Here is a 13,118-nt window from a genome sequence, read left to right on the forward strand (position 1 = left end):
GGCAGGTACACTTCAGAATGTCCTGACGAAGCATTCAAACTTTACTAAATCTTGACCCTTTTAAACATTCTGTGACCTAATGGGAAGCGCAGCAAAGCACTTCTGCCACAAACCAGAATGACGCCGCCACCAGGAGGGCTCCGCAAGTGGCAGAGTCTGCTGCTGAACTTACCAACTTCATTTTAGAACAAAAGCTTTACTAGTGTGAATGACTCACAAACAACAGTTATTCAGACTTGCATATCTGGCGGACGTTTTCTCAAAATTGGACAGTCTGTACTTGTAATGAACACAACTGACAGTATCTGCTGCTGATGATAAAAGGGGAACTTTCGTTTTTAAAAAATGTTTTTGGGCCGGGCGCGGTGGTTCAAGCCTGTAATCCCAGCACTTTGGGAGGCCGAGATGGGCGGATCACGAGGTCAGGAGATCGAGACCATCCTGGCCAACACGGTGAAACTCCGTCTCTACTAAAAATACAAAAACTAGCCGGGCGAGGTGGCGGGCGCCTGTAGTCTCAGCTACTCGGGAGGCTGAGGCAGGAGAATGGTGTAAACCCGGGAGGCGGAGCTTGCAGTGAGCTGAGATCCGGCCACTGCACTCCAGTCTGGGCGACAGAGCGAGACTCCGCCTCAAAAAAAAAAAAAAAATGTTTTTGTAGAGATGGGGATCTTGCTATATTGCCCAGGCTGGTCTCCAACTCCTCGCCTCAAGTGATCCTCCCACCTCAGCCTCCCAAAGTGCTGGAATTACAGTCATGAGCCAGTGTGCCCAGCCAGAAACTTCAAGTGATGATTAAAATGTTACAATACTGGTACCCACCACCATGGCTTCCCAATACTAAATGCCTTTTCTAAGGAGAAAGGTGGTGATACTAACAAATATTATGTTTAAGACTGTATTAGGAAACGTCAATATTTGGAAGATCTGTATAACTCAATGAAGCAACGTTTTCCACAGGGCCGATGAAAGACACTATGAAATCACTCAAAGTGCAAGGCATACCAGTGGATTCTAACATCATAGAGAACAAAAAGTTCACAGAGGGGGTCTCAGATTGCACACGGCTACGAACCCTCAGGAAACTACCACTTGCCAAGCCCTGATGTAGTGTCAAAGGAAAATATCCTCAACTATCTGAGAAAGTTGTTAAATCACTATCCCCTTTTAATTAGTTATCTGAGTGAGGCCAGATTCTCTTGATGTGCTTCAACCCAAACAACATATCACAACAGACTGAATGAAGCAGGAGAAGCTGGCTGTCTTCTACTCATCCAGGCATTGTGAAGTTTTAAGAAATGGAAACTGATAACATTCCTCCCTAATAGATTTTTATGGAAAATATAGCTACTTTTTATTTTAAAATGTTATTTATGTGAAAAGCTAATAGGCTTATTATCTAAATGAATTAATATTTTAAAATTTCTCACTGCTAATTTCTAATGGGGTATTACTATAAAACTCACATAATCTCTTTGGGATCCCTCGTAAGTTTTAAGTGTGCAAAAAGGCTCTGAGAGCAGACACAGTGAGGACCCCCAGCAAGGAGGGCAAACAGAGATCCCACCCCAGCACTCTAGCCCACCCCAGCCCCAGCCCTACCCCTCCACAACACGGACAGGGCCATTTAGGGCCCTAATCTCACCGTCTACAAACCTGAGAACGGAGAAACACACTCGTCCTCCACCAAAGGAGGAACGCGAGGGTTCTTGCCTGCCCTCGGAGGAAAATGCTCATTCTCCCTTTTTTCATAAAAGCTTTCCACAACCTCCACTCTACCACCATCACTCACACAAACGTTTCCACCAAAATGTGACTAATTCTCTCTGGGAGACATTCTCATAAGGATCCACTCGAGAACTTTTCACTATTTTAGCTTAAAGTTGGAAAAAACGAGAATAGTTTGGCATAGCGAGTCAGTATATGACTACAGTTCCATATGAAAACATTTAAAATACATTAGATTTTTGGTAAAGATGAAAAAAAAAAAAAAAAAAAATCAACCAATCTATTCTAATTGGGTTCCCATGGTAACTGTACAATTGGGTTTTTCAATATAACATCCCCAAGGCCCAATGCACACTTGTAAAATATACTTCCAACACCTGAATTGTTTTTACATTACAGCACTCCCAGGAAGATCAATTATTATACGTCCCCACCCTAACTATTAGTGGCAGGAGATGTTAACACTATTTGCCATATTAACATAAGTCATGTAAGGAACACTACATATCACAATAATTACATAAAACTAATCATACACTTCAGATTCATCAAACATGTTCTGGGTAATAAACCAATACAACTGCTGTCACAGAACCGTGTTTACGAAATGTAAGAAATCACGCCCAACTACAGACCAAACCATTATGCCTCTCTTATTGATTTCAAGGATAAACAGAATCAATCATTAATAATTACATTATAAGATGACCCTCAAGGTTAATCATATTCTTAGAGACTCTCACTATGGAATTGAATGACAAACATAGCTGTGCTAGTAAATAAATAAATAAATAAATAAAAGATAATGAAGAATTCAAATCCACACTTTAAATAGTAAGAGCACTACAGGAAGCAGAGCGCATGCCCTAAGCCAGGACTCTGGCTTCACCCTGCATCCACTCCCTGCACAGCTGGGCCCCCCAAAGCCCAACGCCAAGGGCACAATGCCAGCCTGTGCTGCAAGGGCCACAGCCAGCCAGAATGGGGGCATAGCCAGAGCTTAGGAATGGCAACATCCTTCAGTAAAAGGCTGACAATTTAAGTTTCCTTTGCAACAATCATAAAATCCCTATGAACTTTGTATATTTTGCAGATCTACAATCCACGGCATGAATTGGTGAGTTAGACAAAAGTAAATTTAACCTTTTCTATCTACCTTTCCTCTGTCGCCCCATCAGCAGCCACATAAGCCAGTTTGGTGAGGTGTGGGCCAGGGGGCTTTCAGCAAGAAAGCTGGTCCCTAAATCAACAGAGACCTCCAAACAGTCTCCGAGAGCTACCTTAGCCTAAAAAGCAGCAAAGGGTATGGTTCTGAGAGATGTAGCTGGTGTCCAACCAGACGACCACATGCTGTCCTTTGAACCAGGCCAGATTAGAGTGTGTATACTGACCAATCTGGAGGGAAAAAAAAAAATCAATAAACCAACAAAAAGAATCCCAATAGACCTGTAGAGATGAGTTTAAAAAAACTCAGTCTTGCAGGATTTGAGCTGATCTCTCCTTCCCATCAGGGTGCAGGCTCCCCTACCGCTTACCAGAGCATGCCCACCCAGGGCCAGGACAGCACCAGGCCTTTCCATGGCCTGCTGGCCTCTGGGGTCTCCTGTTTTGTCTGCTGTATCCTGTTCCGACCACCACTGATGTTTCTGGTCATGAAATCTGGGTTTCTGTTTGTTATTTGCCTTTTACCACGACACACTCACATCTTTTGGGATGCCAAGAGCTAAACCTGAGAACAGTGACCTTTTGGAGCACTGTCTGATGACAAAGTTATCCTCAGCTCCAAATTCCAACTTCGTACACAATCCCTTGATGAGTTTTGTGCCTCTGAAACAACTTTAGTCTGTAATTCACCTGTATATTGGTTTGCCTGCGCTGCCATAACAAAACGTCAGACTGGGGGCTTAACCAACAGACATTTATTTTCTCACGGTTCTGAAGGCTGGCAAGTGAGAGCTGCTGGTCCTGGCTGATTCCATTTCTGGTGAGCGCTCCTTTCCTGGCTTGCAGACAGCCTCCTCCTTGCTGTGTCCTCACACGGTACAGGAGGGAGTGATCTTCTCTTTCTCCGCCAAGGCCACCAATCCTAGTGGAGTAGGATCCCACTCCTGTGACTCAATCAGCCTTAATTTCCTCCTAAAGGCCCTGTCTCCAAATACAGCCAAACTGGAGGTCAGGACTTCAGCCTATGCATCTTGGGGACATGCTTCAGTCCACAGCACGCTGTGCTGGACCTTCCATTAAGTAGAAGCCACACACCAGGCCTTGGAGAGCATCCAATCTAGCATCCCACCATCAAGAGATGGAAACAATACAAGCCAAGTAGAAAACAGTGATGTGTGAAGGGCCCCAGAGAGGGAGAGATCATGGGGGCTGAAGGAGCTTCTGGAAGAAATGAGAGTGGGGAGGATTCAGAGAGAGGGCAGCAGAGGACATCTGGGTGGGGGTCAGGTCAGAAGAGGTTCCCTGAGGATACAGCAGAGGCAGCTCTGGGAAGAGAGGGACACGGGTCCCCCACTCACCCAACCTCAGAGCAGAGCACAGATGCAGAGGCCCAAATGCAGGAGGCCAGCACTGCCGGGGTCCCACAAGGCCGCAGACTTGCCTGGTCCGCAAGTGGGGTCCACAGGCGGGGAGGCTGTGAGGACTATGCAGCTGGCTCTCACCCTGTCTGTGCCAGTGCCCAGCTCAAAACTGTTTCTGGTCCTCACTAAGCCACTCCTATGGCAGACCCCACCACTCAGTCTGGTATGGGTTCAACATGTCCAGAAGCTTCCCAGGTGCCTCAAAGATAGAAGAGGGAGGCGGTGTGGGCGTGCAGGACACCCTGAGTTGGGAGGATCCCCGACCCCTTGTGGCAGGACACACAGGGCAGCACCCCCTCCAGCCGAGCCCTGCAGCCCCAGCGTGGTCTTGGTCCCAGAGCTGACCTCTCTACCTGGCCACTCCCAGCAGCCTGGCGATGGGTCCCAGCATCCGGCTATGCCGGGGCAGTGTGAGCACCCAGGAACCCCAACAGACCATGGAACCAGCACTGCCCCGGACAGCAGTTCCCGCCGGAGCCGCGGGATTCTTGAGAACCCAGGACACCCCTGGAGACCATGGAGCTGCTTCTCCCTGGCCAACACCAGAGCCTTCCACCTTTCCAAGAAGCTATCTGCTGCAACTGTCACGATCTTCACAGCTGGGGCAGAAGCGTCTCAGGCCCAAAGAAGGGAAGTCTTAGGAGCAAAAGATCTCCACACCCAGGAGAGAAAAATGTCTGAGGAAGTGAGAACCACGACCCCGAAGGCTTTCTGGAGTGACAAACAATCCAAAACATGCGACAAGGACAGCGGGGGCCACGCCCAGCTAACGGGAAATGACCCAGGCTGGGAGACGTTCTAATTACACTCATGGCAAAATACAACAGGAAGGCTTACAAGCCCATGCTTCCGGAGGACAAAAAAAAGAAAAGAAAAGAAAACGACTGCTTCTGCCTCAAGGCCCAGGTGGACGCAAGCTAGTGGCCAAGTGACAGCAGTGATGCCCAGGAGGACCCTGGAATGAGAGCTGAGGGAGGCAGGGAACACCCACCCCAGTTTGCCTGGGACATCCCCGTTTTAGCACAGAAAGTCCTGCCTCCTGGCAAATGGTTGGTCACCTATGAATATGGTCACAGATTGTGGCTCTCCAAGAGCCTGTCCTCTTGCTGAGCCAAGGACGACACAGGGTGGTCAACTGTGGCCAAGAGGGTGGATAACGTTAAACTTTAAGAACATTAACTTCAGAACCTGTGCATTCCTTCTAAGGAACAGTTCCTCCTTATTTCAGAAGTGGCAGCATGGGAGCGGCCTCCTCAGCAACCTCCTGTGTCTGGTGGGAAGCCCCTCCCCTCCCACGTCGCCTGTCGCTCAGGCTGGCCTGGGCTGGAGGCTGACGGCCTGCAGAGGCACTGGGAGTGTGCGGAGCGGCCCGCACCCCGCACAACCACTGCATCCATCTCACTCGACGGCTTAACCTGTTGATAACACAATGGTGACAGAAACGAATTTTTCTGCACAATAAGGAATAGCACACATGGGCTTTTCTTGGGATAGCTAGCTACATTCAGTAACTTTTAGAAATACATCGTTCCTTTTCTTTGCCCATTATTCTAGGAACTTCCACTTGAGCATTCAAGGCCTTACTAGTAAGACTCGCTGCATCCGCCGTGCCCCACGCCTCTCACACACCTTGCTGAGGGTGGCACACACTTTCTCATCTGATCCCCCGTCAGCCAGACACACAGCCCTGCCCTGCTGGCACGACTTTAACTAGATGACAAGTGCAGGAGGCTGAGACCCTGGCCGGCCTTAACACTGCCAGAGTGAATCCAGGCCTGCAACAGTGGCCTCAACGCACCTGCCCCCCCGACCCCGTGACCCTCCTCCTAGGACTTCCCATCTGTGCTTCCAACACACCGATCTGCAGCCATCCAGGCACCTGTAGCTCTCACTCCTCCCCTGGGAGCCTCCTTCCCAGAGCTTGCCACCTCTCACTGCTCAAATCTCCACTCAAAAGCCACCTCCTCGGAGGGGCCTTCTTCAACATCTTCAACCACTTACCAAGCCCCCCCAACAAAGGCCAAGCTCTTCACCTCATTCGGTCTAGCCAGCCCTCACCGGTATCTACAAAATGTGTGGGTGCGACAAGCAGGTCTCCCCACCACACGGGGAGCCCCTCAAAGACAAGGCTGCCGAGGCGAGCCCAGGGCCCGGAGGAAGCCCAGCCATCCTCGTCAATCTCTGCCGCCCAGAGGCACGCTCAGCCACACCAGCCCACAAAACATGTCATGGTGTTTAAGGAAACTCGCCCCCAGTACATACTATTTCTACTTTGCATTCTGATGTGACTATACCTTTAACACCTGATAGTTTGGTTTTTAAAATTCCGCGACTCCTGCAGGACGTACAGGTTGGCCCTAACAGAGACAGGCTGGGGTGGGAGCAATGGCAATGAGCCTGGGTCCACTGCTGCCATCCTCGCCTGAACGTGGTTGCAGTCGGGCAATCTCCCGCCTCAGAACCCAGAAGCCAGGCCGGGCAGAGGGGGGCCTGTTTACCCTTCCAAAGCCAGATCCTTTATCTGGTTTCCCTCACATAAAAAGCACACACACCAAGGCTTTCCTCTCTCTCAATAAGAAAAGCGATTCTAAACTCAGTCCCTCATAACCACACTCTCCGACTCCCACCTGCTCAGCTCTCACCAGAAGCCAACAGGGCTGACCCCAGCTATACCTCCTGAAACTGTCCTCGCCCTGCCAGGCCTGCTGCCACCATCCTGCCTCCTCTGCCCCAATCAGCCCCCTGCCAGCCCCATGATCTTCTCTGGGAAGCGCTGACAGGCTGGTGTTCCCCACTCACAAGGCTCCCAAAGCCCCTCGCCCAGTGCAGCATTTGGGCTCCCTAGGCCCTGGCCCCACCGACTGGCTCTGCCTTCCTGTCCAGCCCCACACGCCTGCCACACCCTGCTCAAACTGAACTATGGCCAGGTCCCCAGATGCATCCGCGTCCAAGTCCCACCATTCTGCTCAAAATGCCCAGCCCTTGGGCCACTTGGAGAAACCTGACCAGTAGCCACAGTCCCACAAATGTTTCAGAGGGAATCAGGCATGGGTCCCTGGCCTGCAGGGACACAGTGCGGCGTGTGCACAGTCCCGGGACATGGTTGGCCCTCTGCATCCTCTCATCTTTCCTCTGGCCCCACTGCCCTGGTCGCTCCACTCTCTAGTGGGGTGTGGGGTAGGCACAAGGCACACGCAGGGACAGCTTTGCCATCCCTAAGTCCACACCGCACCCAGCCTCGCCTACGGTTGTCTGCCTTGGCAGGGTCCCCAACACCTTCAAGCAGGAATACATTTGGGCACGTTGTTTTTCCCACAATTAGACAACACTTGGGGTCACACTGATGTTCAGAAAACTTTAGCTACATAAACAGGTATGTGTCTGTTTATGCCCTGTCTTGCCCCTTCAAAGACTTCTAACAGTTTCTCAGGTTCATCGTTGCAAAGACAGCCTGGCACAAGTGGTTGTGAGCCTGTGCCTGGTTATGGAATAAATCTGGGTTGAAAACAAAACTCTATCTCTACCGCAAGAGGCCTGTGCAAGTCACTCAAACTCTCCGAGGCCTGGGTTCCTCATATGCAAAACAAAGACACTCACGGCGCCTTCTGCTTCACGGGGTGATGGTGAGCGTTTCCTAAGCTGGTCTGTACAAGGCAACAAGCGCAGCAGGCCCAGAACCACCACCAGGGTGAGCTGAACTATGACAGCAGATTAAAGAGACACCCCAAATAAAAATCAGGCCCATTTCCACAAACATACGAAATGCTGCAGACTTCCCACTTTTGACCAAGCTTCCCCAGCCGACCGGCGTTACCCCTCACTGCTGTGGTCTAAACGGCCGTCACACATGGGAAAATACTGTCACATGCTGCTGTCACTGCTGGTTCCTGGCCATCGTGTCGGATCCTGTGTTGGTCCTTTGGGAAGTTCTTTCAATTTAACAGACGAATAATGTCAAGGTTCCCACACAGTGTCTCGGGCTGCCAGCAACTGCCAAGTGCCCCTAGGAGCACACAGGAAGCCTACCTGCCCACCCTAGGCTGACGTGGCACACCTGGACCTTCAGAACGCTGCCACCTTGATAATGTCCGCTGTGAAAAGACAGAAACAGGTGGCAGAGCCAGTAGCCTCTTTACAGACGAAAGGATTTCAGAGACCCAGCAAATGAATAGGGAACTATACCTTATGATGCACACAGACAATGCTCTGTGACCTTCTGGAACCTCAGACACACCAAAGGTGGCAAATGTGGCCAAGTGACCCCGACCTCTAGTCCTGCCTCCACCAAAACCAGAGCCACTCTGTATCCACAAACAACAACTGCCTTCATTCAGGCCTCCCCAGGGCCAGGCCTCCTTCTGATGGGAACTGGCCCTGGCCCTACTTTTGGAGAAACCTGGCCTTGGAAAGTTAAGTAACTCTGCTCAAGGGCACAGGATTGTAACTCGTGAAGCCAGGTCCAAATGGAAGCCAGTCTGTTTCCAGAAGGTGCACTCCTGACCACCGTGCACACGTCCCCGGTGAGGGCTTGGGTGTGTGCAGATCTGCAAAATAAAGATTTGGACTGGACTTGGGGAAAACAAGGGCTCAAAATGGTTCTTCACTGTCTTCTCGTTTCATCCTTCCATGAGACTCAGCTCATGGATTTAAAAAAAATAAGGACTTATTGTCTCGTGTGCTCATACTTACCCAGGTAGCCAGAATAAGCATGATCGTCCCCACCCAACAGATGAGGAGGTGCCTGGAGGGCCAAGAGTTTCCCAGGGTGACCCAGCTAGGAAACAGCATCCCTCCCACACATGGCTCAGGCACTTCCTGTGGAAAAGCTCAACTCTGTTCCCCAAAATGTATTCAGCTCTGAAAGTTAACCCTCACCTGAGACCAGGAAAATGCTTTGACCCAGCAGGGGATAAAAACAAGACAACCCTCTCAAAAGGAAAGGGGGGTGAAATATGATATGACTGTCCATGCTTCACATTTGTTTGTAAAACTAACGCCAAAGTTTTGGTAACATCTGCATCTGGTCATAACCACAAAATGGAAAATTCGAATGCTATGATAACATGTTGGGTTTGCAATTTGAAGAGATTCACACATCTCTCAAGAGTTACAAAACCGTACTCAGACCCATATGCACAGACAACCTGCAGCAATGCCAACTGCCAATGGATCCTTCTGGAACGGGGACTCGGAGCTTGCCTGGGCTGGACAGTGCTACTTCCCAGAGGATCCTAAGGACTTCCCTAGAGGTGCTCAAGCACTAAGGTCTGCCAGAATCCCTGGCTTCCCTAGGTTCTGATCCTGTAGGTCTGCCATGGGGCCCTGTAATCGAGAGACCTCTCTAGCCAGCACCCACAGTAATTCTGATGCAGAGGGCCCAGGCCACCCTCAGAGAAACGCTCTGCCGCTGTTGCTTGTGAAGACCCCACTTTACAGAGAGCAACAGGTTCAAGGGGCTGTGACTCGTCAGGCCTTGCTGGAACCGCATTCCGGTGGTGGCTCTAACCCCACACAAGCAGGAGAGGAGAGACACCTGAACGTGACATCCCTGGCTGCCCACCCGAGTCCTTTTGGTTAGGGAGTAAAATGTAGCTAAAAGTTTAAAAACAAATGATAAATAACTAGCAATTATTACATTTCAACATATAATGCCCCATCTCCTTCTCTGCCCTGAGATTCATTCACTCTCCTCACCCACCTAACTATCTCTGAACATGCTGCGCCAGAATTGCCTGATCTGTCAATAAGGTAAAAGTTTTCTAAACCTCTATGCATATGACTCAATGTGTCGGTAAAACTGCCACCCGCGCTGTGCTTGCAGAAAATTGTCCATAAACACATTACTGTGACTGACAGAACGATGTCTATAATAAAAACAAATAGATTTAACAAGTGCCTGCTTCTACACGCCACGCCGCTGGTGGACTATCCATTCGGTGTCCCCCAGCCTAGGCTTCCGGGAATGGGCGACAGGGCTGGGTGGGAGACTTTGCTCACTTCACAAGCATCACGGGTAGAGAATTACTCTACCAAGAAACTTTTAGGAGCAGGAGAGTGAACACACCAGCCATTTATCGCGCTCTCACCATTCCTTTCGTGGTTACACACACCATGACCAATTTAACAACCATAAGAAAATGTTTTTGTAGAATTTTTTACTGGTTTTAGAACAGCTACCTCCGTGGGAGAGGGTGGGGTGAATGGGACATGAGGCCTCCTTGGGGAACCCGGCTCTGCTGTTATGCCACTGATTTAACTGAAAACAACTTGTGAGGTCAAGACCAAGTTTCACCCTTCAGAGCATCTGCATGGGCAGCCTCCAGGGCGGCCTAGTCAGTTATTTAGCTGGAGGAGCTTCGGCTTTGCTGCCGGGATCCAGCACCTTGGCAGGTCTCAGTGTTTGATCCCTTTACAGGTGAACCACACCAGCCAAAGCCACTCTAATACTTCAAAGATCAACAAAATCACAAAAATGATTTCTTCCTTTTCGTAAATCACTTTAATAGCTCTATGAAGGAGGAAGTCATTCATTACATTCCATACTATATTCATTAATTAGTTTTCCCCAAACTACGCAGCCCTCCTATATAAGCTGTACTGTCAATTTTTTTAAGTAAAAAAAAAAAACCAGACTATTTCCACCAACCAGCAGACATGCAGCAGTTAATGAAAAGCCACAGAACATACATCTTGCAACATTTGGTCCACAACACAAGGTCTCCAACTTCTACATAGCTCTGCCCAAGACAGGCCTGCAGAGCTAACAGCACAGGTTCACAAACTCCTCATGCCAACCAACGGCCCTCCTGGACAGCTCAAACCTCCTCCCTCCCAGATAAACCCTTTCACTTCAAACCAAGAGTGGGGCGTAGGGCTGGACTGTACATCATGAGCATCTATATAAAGACCACTCTCACCCCACGATCAGGTTATGGTTTATGTGTCTCTGATTTTAAATCCTTCAGGTCTGGTTTAAATAATACCCTGCAGAGCCAGGCATGGTGGCTCATGCTTGTAATCCCAGCACTTTGGGAGGTCTAGGAGGGAAGATCACTTGAGTCCAGGAGTTCGAGACCACCCTAGGCAACATAGGGAGACCCTGCCTCTAAAAATATATATATATATATTAGCCAGGCATGGTGGCACACACCTGTAGTCCCTGCTACTCGGGAGGTCAAAGCAGGAGGTTCGCTTGAGCCCAGGAGTTTGAGGCTGCAGTGAGCTATGCACTCCAGCCTGGGTGACAGAGCGAGCCCTTGTCTCTAAAAGTAATAAAATAATATTCTGTGGTGAGACCGAGCCCAGAAAGTAGCTGGATCAAAAGCTACCTGTCCCAGGAAACGGAGAGTCAGGAAGGACTGTAGCAGCAGCCCCAGAGCCAAATGAGCACAGGGACCTTTGGGGTCTGGGAGGCTCAACGTGTCCCCTGGAGGAACTAGAGTCCCAAAAGGAAGTCAAAAACCTCAGGGCAAGTGGATCTGAACAAGGAATTTTATGCTGGGGAAGGGGGTCAGAATGAAGCGCAAAAACAATCAAAGAATAATGCTAAAGGAAAAGATAATGCAGAAAATTCAGTTTTGCCTCCATTTTCTTTCTATCAAACAGAATATACTATAAACTGAAAAGGGTATTAACAGCAAAAAAAAAAAAAAAAAAAAAAAAACTGGAAGGTTTGAATCACTGGCTCCTAAACGTATGTCCTCTGCAAAACAGGACAATTTAGTGGGTTTATTTTATTATAAAATACTGGAAGAATCAGGGCTTTGGTGTCCTAAGAAAGGGCGGGAAGATGACTGGAGAGGAATAAACTCTGAGGGAGCAATGGGGAAGGCAAGTTCTTTTTCAGGCCTTCCTGCCCCTGCAAAAGCAGAGAGGAGGCCCTGATTGAGACACCTGGGAAGGAAACCTAACCAATGAACGGTAAGCCCCGGTGATATCAATATAAGACCTCAACAAGTTTCAAGAATCTGAGCAGCTGAACAAAGTGCTACCCAATGTGTACCTAGGGCTCTATTTCTTTCACCCTTACTAACAGCAAAGCCTTTTTAAAGTAGTGCCTAATACTATTAGTTAAATCGTTACTGTGATACAGATTTTTTTTTCCTTTGGGACAGAGTTTCACTCTCGTTGCCCAGGCTGGAGTGCAATGGCACAATCTCGGCTCACTGCAACCTCCACCTCCCAGGTTCAAGCAATTCTCCTGCCTCAGCCTCCCAAGTAGCTGGGATTACAGGCATGCACCACCACGCCTGGATAATTTTTGTATTTTTAGTAGAAACGGGGTTTCACCATGTTGGCCAGGCTGGTCTCAAACTCCCAACTTCGGGTGATCCACCCACCACGGCCTCCCAAAGTGATGTGATTACAGGCGTGAGCCACCGTGCCTGGCCCAGATATTTTTTATTCTTATTAAAATATATACATTGAAAAGTACCTGAGTATAGCTTTGTACTGGAGGCCTACTTCATCCAGTCCCCTGACTGTGGCAGACACCACTCCACTACTCAAATTCTAACAGGAGAGGGAGGGCCCAGGAAGAAGGACACGACACGCGGCAGAGTAAGGCCAGCTCTCCTCTGCTACTTGCAGGCAGGCTCCGGGTCCCAGCAAGTATCCTGGCCCTCTGAGTTAATGTGTTGTTAACAATCAGCCAGGCTCTTGACGCGGTTTCCTTCAAAGTTTTCACAGCCCCACCCACCAAGTGTGCTAAGCTTTTGTTTTAAATCTTGTTCATCTCTCAGAGTGTTTTAGCCATGAGTGGTTCCTGAAAATAACAAAACCATCTCCTAGTCACCTGCCCAGGGA

General features: G+C 49.2%; 1 protein-coding gene across 4 annotated transcripts in view; it reads right to left on the reverse strand.

Moving 5' to 3' along the window:
- The window catches only part of MGMT (O-6-methylguanine-DNA methyltransferase), a 283,770-nt gene that overhangs the window by 269,585 nt on the left and 1,067 nt on the right, over positions 1-13,118 (reverse strand). For 2 of the 4 annotated variants that reach the window (XM_023224442.2, XM_023224434.3), the window contains exon 1: positions 12,748-12,942. The exons of the other annotated variants lie outside the window; for them this stretch is intronic. The gene's annotated coding sequence lies outside the window, so the exon portion shown is untranslated. Of the gene's footprint in view, positions 1-12,747; positions 12,943-13,118 lie in introns of those variants that run through there. 4 annotated transcript variants of the gene reach the window in all.

Source organism: Piliocolobus tephrosceles, chromosome 9 (genome assembly GCF_002776525.5).
Source record: "Piliocolobus tephrosceles isolate RC106 chromosome 9, ASM277652v3, whole genome shotgun sequence".
Classification (NCBI taxonomy): Eukaryota; Metazoa; Chordata; class Mammalia; order Primates; family Cercopithecidae; genus Piliocolobus; species Piliocolobus tephrosceles.